The following is an 18,576-nucleotide window of genomic DNA, read 5'->3' on the forward strand; positions in this document are numbered from 1 at the left end:
CATGGGTCCGATGGAAGGACCTCCAGACAGGACGCTGGGAGGGACCAGATCCTGCTATGATGTGGGGGCAGGGTTATGTTAGTGTTTTCCCAAAGGGTGCCAGTTGTCCAGTGTGTGTCCCTCAACGCTGTGTTCATCACAGCCATGGACCAGCAGAAATTGGTGACACCCTTGAGGAGGCTGAAACCGAAAGACAAAAAGGAGGGACCAGGAGAAAAAAACCCATAGTTCCTGTGTTACTAAATGACACCTGGATACTTGCAGGAAGAGCTGGAGCTCCGGAGCACTCCCCCATTATGGAAATTATAATTACACTGGATGGACCACTGACCCTCCTTTGTGTGTCTCCATAAAGGAGCAAACAGATTGTATAAAGGCTTTCCAGAGTGGAAGGACTGTGCTAATGTGTTCCCCGTAAACCATAATCTTTCTAAAAACTGGACAATGTATGACCGGTCGTATAATACAGTTAATTGTGTTAGGTACCTGGAAGACATGTGATTCAGAGTGTTCATCAACAACATTCTAACAACAAACCATGAGACTTTACAAAAGGAACTGTGGCGTCTGGTCGCTGCCATGGACTATGTCCATTTTTCCAGCATATTCACAAATGACATTTATGGACTAAAGGCTTGTGTTCCTAGCCCTTACATGATTGTAACAGGGGAGGTCAATGTACCTCAATATGGAGGGAAATTTCATGTGTCTTGTATAAACTGCAATCTTACTTCCTGAGTATCTACTTATAATAAGGGACAAAGTCTATTGGTGTTGAAGCAGCCTGTGTATGTGATGATTCCTGTCAATTTAACAGAAGAATTTTATGAGGACAGGGGTTTGACAGTGTTGTAGCACATGGAAAAAATGTTGTCTTAAAGTAAAAGAGCATTGGAATTGATTTTTAGTATTGTAACATTGACAGGAATTGTTGCCATTTCTACAGTTGCTGCCATTTCACTTTCTCAAACTATTCAAACAGCCCGTTATGTAAATCAATTAACATCAAATGTTTCTCAGCGTATGGCCACTCAGGAAGATATTGATCAGAGGTTAGAAGCCAGACTGGCAGCTCTTGAGGCAGCCACTATGTTTATAGGAGATGAGCTGGAGGAGCTAAGATTAAGATACAGGCTTAGATGTCACAGTAATTGTATTGCTATCTGTGTGACCCCTATAATTTGAAATTATACAAAATGAAATTGGGAAACAGTTAAAAAGCAACTTTATGGAGATCAAGGCTGTTATAATTTAATCATTGACTTAATTAAATTTTATCAGGAAATAGATGAAATATAATATGCACACCTTGATATAGAGGACCCTGCAAAAATAGCAAAAGGAATACTGGGTCAATTACAGGGATTTAATTCTTTTGGAATTCTGAGGCATGCCTTTTGGATGCTCATAATACTTGTTATCTGTGTAATTATTCTGTTTTTGTTATATGCAGCAGTCCATATTCGTGGAAATCTAGACAGTAAAAACTTACAAACTAAACTGTGTCATTTAAAATTACAGGCAGTAAAATAGGTATTAGAACTAGAGGTGTTTGTACAAAACAGAGGCACACAATGTAAGTCCTAGCAGAAATTACTAAAGCAGAAATAAGAAATGTGGGTATGTATGCTCCTCAGTGACATGTGGTCTAATATTATTTATAAGACCATTAACCTCTAAAAATGATATTGATGATGATGCTGGACCTGAAGGGATGACTGGATAGTCAATGATGGGTAAAATCCTAAGAGGAGAGCAACCTAAGACATAGTCGCAGTAAGGCCAGCAAACATTGGGGATGTGCCTAGCCAGCAATCCCTCCTGAGGCTTTGAGTGTTACCCCACAATGCTGTAAATCTAACTTGCCTTCATTGTGAAAGTAACACCTGCTATCAAATGCAGCTTGGACATGAAATTCCTGTGCAGTCTGTTTCAATGTACTATACCCTACATGTTAATAATAGTAATGCTTAATGTTGGGCCAATTTTTGTTATGCTTTATTTACAGTTAAGGGGGAGGTGTAGAGAGTCAGAGTAGCCTACCCTGCTCTGGGGAGATCAGCAGCAAGGCTGCTGTGAATTTTGAGTGAACTCCAGAGAAGTGAAACCATAATAGGGGAATGTGTATGTCTTGGAGAAGAGCAGTCAGACCTAGTGAAAGATAACCAGTGTTCACTGACCTTGCTGCAAGATAGTTGTTAGCTGAGATATGTTAACTGAAGTATGAGAATTATAACCACAGGCTGTTCTGGGTAACTGCACCCTGCCTCTGCTATGTGCTTTGTGAACATATAAAATTAAGTACTCTGAGGTAGGACAGGCTGAAAAGACTGACATCATCAGCTTTTCAGACTGCCTAGCCCAGCTCTCTATGTTTGTCTATGTGTCTTTCTTTATCCTCTGCTGCTCCCTCTTTGGTCTTTGAATGCTTGTGCAGTGCAGGACACAGCACATGCCAGATAGCCACATGCCTTTGGGGCTGGGTGAGCACCTGGATGCAGGTGTGCTCACCAGGTAAGAAAATGCTGGCATCTGCCACCCTTAAGTGATAAGGACACTGGACCCTGCAGGGCCTGATCCCTCAGCCTGGGCTGCATCCCTGCAGTGGGTCACCCTGGGAAGGGCTCAGCCATGTGCCCTGTGGCTGATAGCCACACACAGGCCAGCTAGTCTGCTGGCATTTATGTCCGTGTTGGGTCCTTTCATTTAGATTCCCAGACGTTGTGCAAGCACAGCACACTCAAGGCGGAACTGGACTTTTCTCTGATCCTTTGGAGAAGACCCTGGTGCCTGGCCAGTGTTCTTACTCATTCACTCCTTCAAGCCGATATGTCGCAGAACAGCACTATGTTTGCAAGATGGACATGGGAATCATATTAGACACTTTCCATCCGCTATCCCACTTCAAATCTATCAACAAACCTCATCAGTTCTTCTGCAAAATGTTGCCCCATCTGTCCACTTCTCCCCATTTTGAGACACCTGCTTTTATCTCTCACTTGGATATGGCACCACCCCTGAGCACTGGGCACCACCCACTAAATGCAGGACACCACCCCCTAAATGTTGGGCACTACTCCCTAAGCACTTAGCTCCATGACTGCTCCAATCCATTCTTTTTTCCACAACAAGTCAGTAGATTGCTCAACTTAAATCCCTTTAGGGGTTCCTAGTGCATTAGGATGAACTTCGGTCCCCTCATTGGTCTTTGCTCCTGTCCTCAAAGACGCTGAGCCTAGGGCACCCGGCATGACCCTCCCCTTAGGACTGCGAAGTGCTTCTTCACCCTCTCTCACAGCACAAAGCAACTTGTTCAGAGAAGCTGCCTGAACCTCTCTTGCAGGAAGGAGCTCTTTTAGGATTTCACCTTGTAGTCTTTCTTCTCCACATGTGAATGCTAACAGACAATAATGACCCCTCTGTTTCTATTTAATAGTCTGTTTATGAGCCTTATTAATATGCTTGAAGCAAGCAAAAAAATTCAGATCTTATTGGGAAGAATAAGACCTTACTACGTTCAATAATAAAACTTTGGATTCACAATGTGTATGTTTCCCGTTAGATGTCACAGTTTATTTGATCATTCAAACTTCTAAAATGTCCTAGAAAATCGCCTCCATTGAAACATTGTAGGATAAGTGCTTTAACGTTCCTCAAAACATTTTGGAATTTCCCTTAATGTCTGCGGACTCGCAGATCATGAGTGCGCATGTGCCGCGGGAGGCAGCTCCCCACTGCGCCTCCTCGGGGCGGGTGGCCTCAGACCTGGCCATGCGGGAAAGCGGGAACCCTAAGAAAGACCTCTGGGTCTGACATGTGGCAAGATTTCCACCGGGGCTGGGTGGGACACCTATGTCACTGATGGCCAGCGCAAAGTCACTGTTCACAGCTGGCTACCAACTGCCAGATACCAACTGCTGGGAGTGTGGCTTGCACAATGGGCGATTTAATTATTCATTTTCTTCACCTTAGAGTGCCATAGATGTTTTGTCCATTCTTTCAAACAGCGCAAGTTATGGGAGGAAAGACTATAAAAACTACAGACTCCAGGCCAGCAAGAAAACACTTTGGACAGGGAGGACCCTGCGAAGCCTTCCTTCCCCAGCAGCATGGGGCAAACGCCTAACTATTAGTGTAAACAAGGAAACCCGCCTTCATCAGCCGCACACTTGTGAGGCGGTGACTGCTCTGGATTTTCTGCCATCCAATGCACTTGGCTGGTGTTTATGGGGCATCTTGGTTCAAGGCTCAGATACAGAGCACCAGGGGATGAGACCACCAGTTTCTGCCTGCAGAAGAAACCATCATCAGAGCTGAAATTAGGAGAGCTGGTCACGTGGCTCACTTTTCTCCTCTGGCTGGGATGGAGGGATGCCTGCAGCATCAGCCCTGTGACCCTGACTCTGGCTCTGGTGTCTGGACGCCCACTGGTGGGTGCAGACTGGCTGCACACTAGGGAGGACCCGGGCTGAGCACAGGTTCCCTGGCTCTGAACAATCTCAAGGCCATGCAGACCCACCAAGCGGCTTGGGAACACTCCCCAGACATGCAGCACTTTATCATCCCTGAATAAGCTTCCGTGAAACCGGGAGTTTAACGGAGCTCTAGAACGCCCCTCTGCCTGTCTTCCCCTCCGTACACAGGGCCATGGCGCCACCTAGTATATATTATTTTCAGTCCCCATGGCCGAGTAGTGCACAAAGTTTCCTGTTGCATGCCTGCTAGATATTCTCCCTATGAAAATAGGGAGAAGCCAACAGGTTTTGCATCTGGACATTATGGATGGGTTATACTGCCATGTATTCACTTCTAACTACTTCATCTATCTCATCTGTGAAGGGGGATAAAGATATTACCAAATCTTAGGGTGTTATGCGGTTTAAATGGATTAATATTTCTGAAGCCCTAGCTGCTCTATCACTAGTAGGAGGATGTCTGTAGACTTTGTGGGGTCAGGACCTGAGGAAACAAATACGTGCTGAAGATGATACATTTGCAAAGTATGACGTGTTCCTGTGTGATGTGTGCCCAACAGTTCAAAGCATGGCCTGTCCAGATAGAACCGACTGCAGTGGCTGCAGACTGACGGCCTTTACAACAGGCCCAGAATATTTTTGATTATGTTTTCAAACCAAACATGTAAGAAATGTGTGTTGAAATGTCCTTTTTTGCATGCTGCAAGTACAATTTTTAACACAAATAAATCTGACACTTTATTAAACTGGCAAAAACCTAAGTACAAAACATGTCTGTGAACCAGACATTCACTGGGTCTCCTTCCAAATCCCTCATACTAAGGTTCAAGTGGTGAGATGGCCTCATTTCTCATTCATCCTATTATCATTCATTCCTTCACAAGCACACATAAGCTCTTCCCGAGTGCCCGGTGCAGGGATGACATGGAGTACACGGCACTATACAGGACACGTATATTACATGTGTCATACGTGATTGACACAGTCCTTTTTCAAAAGATGCTCAGCAGGGAACACAGACCTTCAACTGGGAAGTCAACAGCAGTGTGCTCAATGTGCTGCCCCCTGGCCCCACTGCCTGCCTCCACAGCAGGCTAGTGCAAAGTCTCGCTCTTTAGTGACCAACAAAATGAAGGTGTCTACAGTGAGCTCAGCAGAAACAGACAGAGAAAATGGCAGTGGTATGCCAGGCAGACTCCATGTCTCCAACCTTGGGAACAAGGCACATTCCAAATTAAGTCAGGACAAGGGAGCTCTGTTGAGGCAGGTTCCAAAACAAACAAAAAAAAGCTGACGTGACTAGAAATCTTGAGATGGATAACTGTTATGTATACTTTTTAATAGACTGGCTGTGCTATTTGCATCTCATGTAGAAAAATGGACTGAAACTTCATTTTCATTTTTATATTTAATGTGCCAGAAAGGAAGTAATAGATGACCTCTACTCTCTGTTGATGGAAGTGAAACTGTTATCATTTTTCTAGAGAACAGTTTAAAAATTTATATGAAAAAATTTATATTTTGTTCAATTCCTGGGATTTATTCAAAGGACATATGTAGATACCTGAATCACACAACATTATCACAGAAAAAAATGAAAATAACATGAATTTTTTACAGAAATTATATAAATACAGGATAATCATGTGATGGAATATGTTATAACACTAAGTTTCAAAACAATGTTTTATGACATGGAAAAGTGTTTTCAATATCGCATATTTTAAATTGCAAAGCTATTCATATAAGTTTTCAGAGAGCGAGGCCACTCAAAAACTATAGGAGACTATGTGGGCATACACACAGGCATACATATATGTAGTCATATGTGTCTATACGCAGACACACAAACATGATACACACCAAAATATTAACATTGATTCTCTGTCTTCGTGTTATCATCATATTCCACACTTTGTAATTTCCCATGTTTTAGAAATTTTTAAATCATATTTTGATTCTTGCCAATATAAAATAAGTGTTACCTTAAAAATTGCAAGTCGGCCAATACATCTGATTTCATGAAGGAAGCCTTTAACTTAACACTTTAAACTTGACAATGTATAGATATGTATGCTTGTACATATATACAAACACATCTCAGTGTCTAGTTCAAAACTTCTAGATACATATATATCCTTCAAGTTGGCGATCATGCTTTTTGATATTGATCACCAATCATGAAGCAAAAATGTGATAGTGCTGCCCCCAAGTGGCCATTCTTGGAATACTCATATTTACTGGTCGTTTTCAAACGAGGGTTTCAGACTCTGCAACTAGTTATCCTTCATTGGAAAAGAGAAAAACAAAAACAAACAAAAAAAAATCCACAAAAATACAGTGTATCTAGGAGATTAAAATGTAATGGCCAAAGATTAATGACTACTCAATGACAGTTAGGAACTGAACTTAAGTCAGCCTAACTCCAAAGTTTGTTTTTTTTACTACATCAGATTTCCCCAATTCATAAATTAAGCACTGATTTCTCATGCAAAAAATCTAAATCGAGTGTAAACAATCATAAAAATATGTCTTCCTCAAAGTAAAAACAGCACAGGGGAATATGTATTGTGCTAAAAGATGATGCAGAGTGACATTCAGTGCACGACTGTCAAGTGTTATACACTCGGAGCAGCATATTTTATTACAATGGTAAAACTGTCAACATTCTAAAATGTTTGCCCAGATCTTTCTATTACACAGGCATAGACAAGTGACCTTGGGTAGAGCAGCCACGGGATTCTCTGAGCCTGGAAGAACCATGTGGTGCTGGCATAACCTGACTTCTAGGGACTCTTCTTTGCCTGTTGCAGTCTCCTACACAAGAGCTTATGGGGGGACTCGCTCTTCTGCCAGGAGTGCAAGGACTAGGGGACATTCCCTAAGGTGGCCCTCACTGTGTGTTCTCACACAAGTTGGCATGGGAGATGACAGAAAGTCACTGCCCCACTTGGTTATTATCTCTATATGATCGATATAACATACACAATAGTGTATGTATCATAAGATCTGGCGTGCTCTCTGAGACAGGTGGCCACCCTGTACTTCAGGTGCTTATCTAGAGGAGACTAGAAACCTGCTGCTACACAATGAAAACCAAAAGTTCTACCTCCCCCAACCCAAAAAAAAGTAATTAGAGAATGGACATCCATCTGGACTTGACAATTACTGAATAAAACCACACTGCTCCCTCACTATACCACAAAATAAAATTCCCATTATACAGAAGGCAGCTTGGTTTTTCTCATCTTTCTGCTCCCTGGGAAGTAGTCTTGAAAAGACCTGGGCTGGGGCCTCACTATGAGGCTTTGGGTGGTTTTGAAAACAACTGAGCTTCCATTTCATCCTCTGTAAGCCTAGAACAATAACACCACCCTGACAGTGCATAGCCATGCCTTCACCATAAAGAGGGGTTTTAGAAAGGGTTGAACAAATCAGGATGAGGGGAGTTGAATTTCTAATCAAATCTGGAGGTTCTCGGTGGTCTCAGGGAAAGGATGGATGAGAATGTGCCCTGTGTGGCCTGAGACAGAAAGGAAGACCCTCTTCTCTTTATGCAGCATTTTTGAATCATTATAAAAAGCCCTATCATGGGAGACTATGATTTCAAATAAAATTATTGGAAATACCTAAAGTAATAAAAGTGGCTAATAATACTGGGGGGGGGGGGACCTGTATGTTCCCTGGGTACTACCAAGGCCCTGTAACTTCCCACATTCTTGAGTAGAAAGCACATTCAAACTGTATCACAACCCACACTGAACAACTCCCAGCTGCTCTGCAGGCCTCTCTCTCCAGCTCCTAGCGATGTGGGGATTGTCCTCATGGCATGCATCTGTGTGTGAGCAGGTATCTCTGTGATGCTGTGCACGGTATGATGCAGTGGTCTGTCTCCTCACTGAGATGCTGGTCCCAGCAAGGTGGCCCTGGAGGCTCTCTGTGGTAACCTCCATCTCTGCAGAAGTGGAAGGCAGAGAGGATGAGAGAATACCACAAGCACTGATGGCAGCTTAGGGCTCCTGTAGATGTTCTGACCCTTCTGACTATGTTCAAGGGACTGGGCTGCTGGGCAAAGAGGCCTAAGAACATAATTCAGAGGACAGAGTAAGAGACTGTTAACAGGCCTGTGCCCAAAGGCAGAGAGTGCCAACTCATGCTTTAAGTGAATCTCCCTGTTAAGCATGAAAATGCTGGAGAACTAAACTTTTTCCTCCAAGAAGGTATTTGCTGGAAGGTCTCTACCTCATGTAACAGAGCAAGTTTAGGCACCACATCTTAACTATAGAGCCAAGTGCATTGCATGTGCCTGGAAACTGCACACAATCCTCAGTACAAAATTAAGCTGTGCCAGGTGTACCCTAGAAGCACAATCTACATCAGTTTATTTTTACTGAGTTCCATAGAGTGAAAGTAAATACTATGACTATGGCTGCAGTAAAGAATTAAATGTATAACCAATAAAGACTTAAAGGATAATTGCATCTCACAGTGGATTTCTGAAAAGAACTTGCATAGAAATAAGAGTATGAAGTTTATTTTATATCATTTCTTCAAATAGGTTAATCTCTGCTTCAGTAACTCCTAAAAGTTGGTTCCTCCTTAGGTTAACCAGACTAGACCTTAAGAGTATCTGGGAAAATGGGACTTTGCAAGGATGCCTTGGGGAGACCACCTTCCCCAGTTCCTTGAGTCTAGAAAATAATAGCAATGGATACATGATCCTTGGCAAGAGTGGAACAGCTATCAAATCAAAATCCTGGCAGGGGAGCTCTTTTAGGAATTGTTTGAATCAGAGCAAACATAAGCTTGAGACAAGGCTTAAGCACTTCCTGGGTTCTTGCCAGGCTCAGCTGAGTAGACCACACTCACCTGCCAGCCCAGGCTGAAGTCTGTTGTCATGGCTGTCCAGAAGCCCATACTGGTAAGTGCTGTGATATTGCCATTGGTTTCATCTTTCACTGAGCTGGTTGACATCTGTGAAAAGCTTGTAAAAAGAAAAACAAGAAAAAGCATTAAAACATTATTTCTTACCAATTCTTCTCAAGATTAAAAAAAACCAGGGAGTCACATGAAGACTCCAATCTGAGAACACAGCCGCCACTCTGCCTAGGGGACTGGTTTTGTATTGATAAACCTTAGTTGACAAACATCCAGGGATACTCTGGTTGTGGCTGGTTATCCATCCATCTAATCCGATGTTCAAAATCTATCATTTTGTGATTCTACAGAGCTGGTTTATGTCAGTATTTTGTCATTTTAACAACCAACTAGCCACTGCAGTTGGACAAGCAGAGCCTAATCCACTCATACAAGATTTCAGAAATTTGGTTTAAACACATAAAAACTGAGTTCTCATATTGTTAAAAGTCACCTGCCTGGGGCGCTGAGGCACAGAGGGGATGCTGAAAAACTTTACTAGGTTGCTGTGCTCAAACTTCACTCCATCCTTAGTTGGATTGGGAGCATTTGTGCTGTGAATGATATGCCAGGATTAGAGAGTGAGTAGCAGTCACGATGGAGTCTTTGTCATCTCTGGGGACCCGAACCCTTCAGTGTGCCAGCTCACCAAAGCACATTCCATGGAATCCAGTGTCACACAATAAACCCTCAAGAAGAGTGGACTGAGTCTCAGGGAATACATAGAACATTTTTTGTCTGGTCAATGAAGTTATCCCGGTCGCAAAATGTTATGTAGTATAAGCAGAATAAATCTAGAAACTCCCCTAGAAGATCTCGACAGAGGATGGTATCTGGGAGGACAAGGAGTCCACAAACCCAGAAGACAGCCCCACATCTGAGGGGCATGGATCCCACCTCAGGTTTCTACAGCTGCTTTTGGATGTGCAAATACTAATCAGTTTTGAATAACTGAGTGCTTAACTGTTAAGTTTGGCTTCAAGGGGGACCTTCCCAACAGAAAGCCAGCTGTGGTTCCCAAGAAATGAGTGCCCTGGGGACTTGGGAGAAGATCATACGATCCCTGGCACATCCTTGAAGTGCCTGGCTGTGAGGCCCCAGCTCTGCTTAAAGTGTTTTCTCTCCCACGAAAGGGCTTAGATCAGAACTGAGAGCCACCATCCACGGAGAGATGCTGAGGTCAGAATCGATGCCTGCCTACTCTACCCAGTTCTTAAAAGTCAGTCATTTTCAATTCTTTACTGGTCCTAAAGCTATTCCGTTTTGAATACAACAACAGAGTATAAAGTCTTTTGATCTAATTTTCACATACAATAACAATGCATATTTATGAGTTTAGCTCTAGGAAGCTAAAATTCATTTCTATTAGTATGGAGCCCACAGACATATACTTTTTTTTAAACTCTGTGATTTAGTATTTAGAAATATTGAATTCCCCTTTCTCTAATATCCACGGTAGTTGCACACTTTGGAAAGACAAAGCACTAAGCCCAGCATAGCTCACATCAGTGAATAGCCTTAATATCTTCTTCAGGTTTTCTGGGGTGAACAAAAGAAGGTTATAGTTTGCACCTACCTAGCTGTGTCATTGTTGTAGCTAAATTCCAGCCAAGGAAGGCAAAGAGACCAATGGAGACCAAAGAGAACTTTAATTCGGGCACCCAGGCTGGCAGCATGCTCATGCCTAAAATGGCTGCCAACCCCAACCAAGAAGGCAGGTTAGCTTCTAAGTGGTTTGAGGCAGGAAAACAAGGCAGGGAGCGGGTTTCAGACAAAAACAGTCAATCAAGTTTTACAATCTTGGGCTTCGTGGTCATTAGACTCTATAACCTTGCAGTTGAGGTAGGGGGTCAAAAGGTTGGGGATGACACCCAAGGAGATCAGAAGAACAGGAAATGCAGAAGTATGTGTGGGCTGCAGACCTAAAGATATGCTCTGGTGCTTTTATCTATATAGAGAGAGGTGGTACCAGGTCTGCTTTGCCTCTATTTTTTTCTAAATGCAGCTTACAACTTAGCCTGGAATGCAAGATATGCTTGCAGGTGCAGCTTGTCAGCTTCACCAGGGAGAGGTTTAATTCCTTAGCCTTTTTACAACTCTTAAATGGCCTTTACTTAAAGTTAACTACTACCTGTATTGTCCTTAAACTATATTTTGTTCTATTTTATTTCATTTTTATGTTTCCTTCCACATTCTGCCTTTTAAAAGCTTTCTTTTAAAAGAACCTATTATCAGAAAGCTTTTACCTTCTTCTTTATGATGCACATGATGCTAGGATAGTAGGATAATACCCAAGGCCTGGCACAAGGCAATTCACCTGTTTGCCTGGGAAGTTACTTTGCTGGTGTATCTGCTCCTAGTGAGGCTTGTTTTCTCTGTGAGAGCAGAATGGCTCTTAGCTAGACTTTTGCATCTATTGGCCTCCCTGCGGCTGTGCCTGTTTAGGTCGCACCCATCTTTCAGGGAGTCCTACCCATCACTGACTAACCACCCATCCACCTGGGGGGCACAGTTTTTTGGCTTCTCTTTTTTTTTTTTTTTTCTGAGAGGAGCACAGATAAGCCAGTAGAAGTTACACTTAAGAGTTTTTCCATTGTGCTGTTTCTCTTTGCCCGGATAGGAGTTAGATTATACCTTAGCAAGTTATCTTTTAAGTAATGTCTAAGGCTTAGCCTCTTCACTCCATTCTTGTACATCTATGTTTTGTAAGCCACACAGAAGGTAAGGAAGGGAGACATGAGAAAGGAAAATGCCTTATAGAAGACTTATGTTAATTTTATAATTTTCTACCTTTTCACGAGATGAGCTTTATTCTGAAGGTAATCCCTATTACTTAGTGCCATTATTTGGGAGGTGGTGTGTCTTGTCATCTTGTCAACACTGCCTCTATAGTGGACTGTATGCTCCTAAACAGGAGGAGCAATAAACAAGCGAGTATTAGACAGTCACCAAATATAAGTACTACACTCCCTATGAGAGTCTTGAATATCAAAAGATGGAAACCATCCACCAAAAAGAGAGTCGGGAGTCCAACCTTTCCAGAATTGGACTAGAACATGGGCTAACTTTCTCATTTTGGCAGTAATTTCCATAACTGCCTGTCCATTGTCATTAATTTCTAAACAACAGTTAAATTTACCACAGACGACTCCTTCTGAGGCCAGCAGATAGTTTAATGCTAGTCTGCTTTGATAAATTGCATTTCTCATTTGTGTTGATTATACAGCTAACAAAGTCAAAGTTTAAATATTTCATTAGTTATAATATCTAATACTGCTTGTAATCTGATGATATGATTAATCATGTAGATGGGAGTACAGTATCCACACGATCCATCATGGGCCCAAGTAGCTGGATCATAATAGTTAATTATTCTCTCTGAAGGCCAATCTGTATCTCTCCAATCGCTGATTTGTATATCCTTTTCTTAGGTCCACGGCTTGTTTGCCCCATCTCTAGGCTTATTATAAATAGGATTTCCTAAAGTCTTTCCCTGTCTTAAGGGTAACAGAGTAACGGTTTAATACTACCTAACGCACAAGCTCCTGTCCACTTTTCTGGCAACTGCCTACAGGCTTGTCGACCACAGATCCAATTGAGGCCTGCAGGCACCTGCTATGAGTTCGGGGCCTCTAGTTGGTACCAAGAGTGACTTAAAGAAGGGAACCCAGAAAATGGGTTAGGGTGAGATGGTTTTGAGCTGCCTTTACCTTCTCTATTTTCTTTTCACCATGAAGTTTTTTCCTATAGCTTTATTGTAGTACTGTTGCCCTAAACAAGCCAATTCACCTACAGGGTGTGTATAGGTGGCTCCCCAATGAGCTATACACTATTTTCCAACAATGGAAGTCTTTAGGAGCCAAACACTAGAGCATCGCAGTATCCAACTAGGACCTTAGTGCCTACTGTCCAATTGGGTGAATTTGGATTTTGAACATCAAATTCAATGAGGGTACAGGAGCTTCCTATTACACAGCTGTCATAGTTATACCATTCTATGGAGAGGTTTGTATATGTCCTTAGTCCATGGGGAATTACTAACCCAGTACAGGTATGACTGGTATGAATGAATATGTATAATCTCTTTTTCTTTTTTTGGAATTAGAAACAAAACAAGAATGAGAGAGGCACATGCTGACAAGACTCCATTGTGAGGGCAGCTAGAGCAGAGTGGATGCACTGTTATTACCTTAGTTTTAAAAAGTGTTCTTGTTATTTGGCAGACATCTAAATACAGATACATTCTGCCCTAATGAGAGGAAGGCATCTAAATGTAATTATAAAGAGTTCCCTTTCTAGACTTATCGCAAAGTTTGTACCAGGTCCCAGGTAGAATTTCGGGGTCATTGCAGACATAGGGTTGATTATCAACAAGATCACAGTAAGTAGTTTGGTTACATACACAAGTTCCTAGGGCAGTTCCTTCACAACTACAATGGGTTTGTTACATAAAGGTTTTAACTTCTGTGTTTCCTATTCATGTAGTATGGGTACATATAGGAACAAAGCTTCCCCCTCTTTTAAGTTTGCCATAGGGCTAACATAATTAAAATAGAAAGCAACATTTTTACACCAGGCATGGGCAAGGAATGTCCTTCAAGGAGCAGCAACAATGACAACATAACAGAATAACAGTAGATATTACTAAAGTAGCAGCAAGTATTAAGATTTCAGTCCAAATTTACTTATCCGACAAGGACTCCTCAGGCTTCAGCCAGGTGTTGTACTTTTTTTTTTTTTTTTTTTTTTTTTTTTTTTTTTAATATATATAGCTGTAAGTAAGGCCTGCATTTGTTTTTTTTTTAATGTGAATGCTCCTATTTCCTTGAGGTCACCTTTTACTTGGGTAATAAGGGGAGGTTTCCTGAACAGAATTTCATGAGGTGAATACCTAGTTTCTCTGGTTGGGGTGCACCTGACCCGAAGTAGGACCATTGGCAATACCCAATTCCACCGTAAATGGGACTCTTGGCAGAACTTTTTTTTAAACAGCTATCTTAATGTGTGGTTTATTTACTCCACCTTCCCTGAGCTCTGGGGGTGGTAGGCAGTGTGCAATTTGCAATTAATTTTTAGTTAAGAAAGACTCTAGACAACTTCAGCTACAAATACTGGCCCATTGTCAGACCCAAGAGTCAGAGGCAGCCCAAATCTAGAACTAATGTCTTTTAATAATATTTTGGTTACCTCCCTGGCCTTTTCGGTGTGAGTGGGAAAAGCTTCTACCCACCCAGAGTAGGTACATATGAACACTAGCATATACGGATAACACCCTGTCCAGGACATTTCGGTAAAGTCTACAAGCAAGTTTTCACATGAGGTTGCTCCTACTTCTGGAATGCCTGGAGGCCAAACTGGCCCCTGCTCTATGTACAAGTCAGGCATTTTCACAGACTGCACGAGTTACAGCAGTGAGATGTGGCACATACAAATGCCATCTGATTAAAGCATCAAAGCGGTTTTGCTCATGTGTGTCCCTTCATAAAATTACATTACAAACATAGGAGCCATTATATCAGGGATGACTAGCCTCCCATCTGAGAATTATGACCAATCCCCTTTGATATACTGTCCTGCCTCCTGAGCAAACAAGGTTTGTTTTTTTTTCCTAGAGAAATAACTTGGTTTTTCCATAGGCAGGGGTTCTGGAAGGAGAGTCATCTCTAAAGCTTTGTTCTGTGGTGGTGAGCTGTCATCGTGGCTCGCTTAGCCTCTCTACCTGCTTTTCTATTCCCTCTAGATTCCTAAGAACCATCTGCCTGATGTCCTTTGCAGTGCCTGACAGCTACCTTTTCTGATACCCATACAGCAGCTAAAAGCTACAAAATTTCTTATTTGTTCTTTCTTTCTTTTCCTGTTGCTGTTAGAAGTGCTCTTTCCTTGTATATGGCTCCATGGACATGCAGCATAGCAAAAGCATATTTGGAGTCAGTATAGATATTAATTACTTTTCCTTTTGCCGGCAACAAGGCTCTTGTTTAAGCAATTAGCTCAGCCTCTTGTGCAGATGTTCCTGCAGGTAAGGGCCATGCCTGTATTACTGAGCATCCACCGGGCCTAAAGTCATATGTTACTCCAGCAAATCCTGCTTGGCGGATTCCTTCTGAAATAAAACTGCTGCTGTCTGTGAAATAACCCACATCTGAGTCATGGAAAGACTAGTCAGTTAAATCTTTTTGGCTTGAGAATACCTCATCCAGCACACTATGCAATAATTTGCAGGGGTCATTTCAGGCTCTTCTATGGGTAATAACGTGGCTGGATTTAAGGTGTTTACTGTTTCCACAACTATGTTAGGGTTGTCACATAAGAGCCCTTGGTATCTGGTCATCCTTGGTTTAGCCAGTGGTGTCCTGTTTTGGTCTAGCAGGATAATTATGGTTATGTGACACATGGATATTAATTTTTGCCCTAAAGTTAGCTTGCCAGCTTCCTGAGCCAGCAGGGCTGTGGCCGTTACTGCTTTAAAACCATGGGGCCAACAGAATCCAATTGTTTGGAAAGGTATGCTGCAGGTCGGTGCTGTGACTCAAGCATTTGCATTAGGACTCCCACAGCTATTCCCCTGTCTTTTATTTATGTACAAGAGGAAAAGTTTAGCTTGGTCAAGAAATCCTAAGGCTGGGGCTTGAATTAATGCCCTTTTAATTTCTTTGAAAGCCTTTGCTTGCTCTGTCTCCAAGAGGAGGGGCTCTTCTTTGCCCTCTTTCATAACTTCATATGGAGACTTAGCCAAAAGTGAGAAATCTGGGATTCAAATGCAGCAGATAGCAGTTGCGGTGTTAGAAGCTATGAAGAGGGTGTTAGTTTAAGTAACAGGGCAGAAAAATGTAGATTAGAAGATGAGTTTGATAGAATGCAGCAGTCACAGGCTGCAGACAGAGTGAAAGAATAAAAAATACACAAATCTTAAGTAGGATTTGCTTAGCCTTTTGCGCAGTCCTCTTTAGCATTTCTTAGGTGAGGTCTAGGGCTTGTGTCCTAGGCTGGCTCGAGTTTTACTTCTTTCCATCCTTTGATGAGATACCTCATCAAAGTTTCTTCCATGGTGCTAGTGTACTGGAAAGTCTAACATTGATGACTGTGCTAAGAGACATTTTATAATCTTTGTAAAAGAGGAGGTTAGTGCTTTAAGAAAACCTTGTTGCCAGTTTACAGAAAAACTGGATGACACTACTTTAACTTTTAACCAATATGTTCACACACAGAACTACTTTAAAAATATTTTAAAACTTGCTTAGATTGTAAAGCAAAATTCATACAACCTACTTGCATAATACATTCCCTTCTATAATGGTTTTCACAACATTCACTGACAAACTTAGACATACTTAACATTTTCATTTTATAACCTTATTAAAGGTGCAATTTTATAACTTTATTAATATTTTTCTTTGCTTACTTTATCTCTCCTTTTGGTCTTACTTTCCGTGCCTTTCTTTCTCTTTCTCGTTCTTACCCTTTTCTCTTTCTCTCTTACTGATTTTTGTTTCTATTTCTCTCTCTAATCTTTCTGTTTCTGTCTGTCTTGGATAAGCAGTGATTTTATCACTTTTAAGTTTGTTTGGGCTTGAAATTAGACTTAAAGCTGTTTCAAGATTTTGTAACAAATAAACTGAGTAAGCCAAGTCACTTACTATATTTATGTGCTGAGCAGAGAAAGGTTTTAATGCTAGTATTACAGCTTCAATTTTAGCTCTCTGACTGCTAGTAAACTTAGAGAGCATGATTACGTCGTCTGTACTAGATTGCAGCCTCCCCTTGTTTACCTGACCTGTTAGTAAGCTGTGTTAAAGCATTAAGCATGGAGAAGTGCAATACTGCCTTGAATTGCTCTTTCCTTACAGGAATCATGATGTTAAGATTAACTTAGCAATAGACTGCATTAATCATTAAGGTGACAAGTGGAAATTGGTAACATGAAGTTTTAAGAGGAAATCCGAAAATATTTTAGAAGCAGAGTCTTAAATATACTTTAACCATGTGCTTAAAGCCACAGGTAGAATAGCTTAAATCTTACAACTGAGTTTTTAGGCTGACCACATTTATAGACCTTAAATTGGCAAACTGTTTTGAAAACAATGACTTATTAGCAGAGCAAAGACTATCTTATATTAGTCCTTCATGCATATGTTTTCACTACACATACATACAATTTTTTTTTTTTAACTTACTGAGAATGGGCTTAACATTTTTTCTTTTTCTTTTCTTTTCTTTTTTTCTTTTTGAGATGGAGTTTCACTCGTTACCCAGGCTGGAGTGGAATGGCGCGATCTCGGCTCACCGCAACCTCCACCTCCTGGGTTCAGGCAATTCTCCTGCCTCAGCCTCCTGAGTAGCTGGGATTACAGGCACGTGCCACCATGCCCAGCTAATGTTTTGTATTTTTAGTAGAGACGGGGTTTCACCATGTTGACCAGGATGGTCTCGATCTCTTGACCTTGTGATCCACCTGCCTCAGCCTCCCAAAGTGCTGGGATTACAGGTGTGAGCCACCGCGCCCAGCCACAACATTTTTTCTTTTTAATTTAACACATATTTAATTTGGTTTAAAGTTCTCCTTTAAAGGGTAATGTGTGGTGTTACATGCTTATCTCTTAATCACTTTTTAACTAATTTGTGGGCCTCCTTTTATACCTGAGTGAAATTTGTTATTTAAATTTTCCAAATTAAGGGTAAATACGGCTTGTGCTAGTAGTGTTGCATTTTAAAATAGAAAACAGGTCTTGCAACTCATTAATTAATTAGGAAATTCTTTTCTACTGAGGAGCAAAGCTTTTAATTGCTCCTTACTAATTTATGGGTTTTTAGTATTTTTTTAGAGGTTACTGTTTTACATAAATTGGATTTTAAAAGAGCCAAGTTAAGAGTAGGATTCAAATAACAGTGGCTAATATCAGAAAAAAGGTTTTACAAACTTAAAATTTTACTTAAAACTTAGCAGAGAATTACAATATGGGATGCTGCTCGTATACAAAGAACAGATGAAATTTCACTATGGGAAATTTCATACTTTTATTTCGCCGCAGGATTTGTGTTTTACTTCGCCGCAGGATTTGTGTCTGCCTGCTACACAGCCTCTCTGTCGTCTGTGTGGGAAGTAGAAAAGTTCCTTTTTGAAGTTTCCTTTCTTGTTAAAGAATAGGTGTGTTAATAAGTCTTTGTTAAGCCCTATCTTAGTTAT

At 41.4% G+C, this 18,576-nt stretch overlaps 1 protein-coding gene across 1 annotated transcript in view; it reads right to left on the bottom strand.

Moving 5' to 3' along the window:
• The window catches only part of LOC141584688 (uncharacterized), a 119,867-nt gene that overhangs the window by 31,186 nt on the left and 70,105 nt on the right, over positions 1-18,576 (bottom strand). Inside the window, exon 4 of the mRNA XM_074400170.1 lies at positions 9,345-9,459. The gene's annotated coding sequence lies outside the window, so the exon portion shown is untranslated. The remainder of the gene's footprint in view (positions 1-9,344; positions 9,460-18,576) is intronic.

This window comes from Saimiri boliviensis, chromosome 5 (genome assembly GCF_048565385.1).
Source record: "Saimiri boliviensis isolate mSaiBol1 chromosome 5, mSaiBol1.pri, whole genome shotgun sequence".
In the NCBI taxonomy this organism is placed as follows: domain Eukaryota; kingdom Metazoa; phylum Chordata; class Mammalia; order Primates; family Cebidae; genus Saimiri; species Saimiri boliviensis.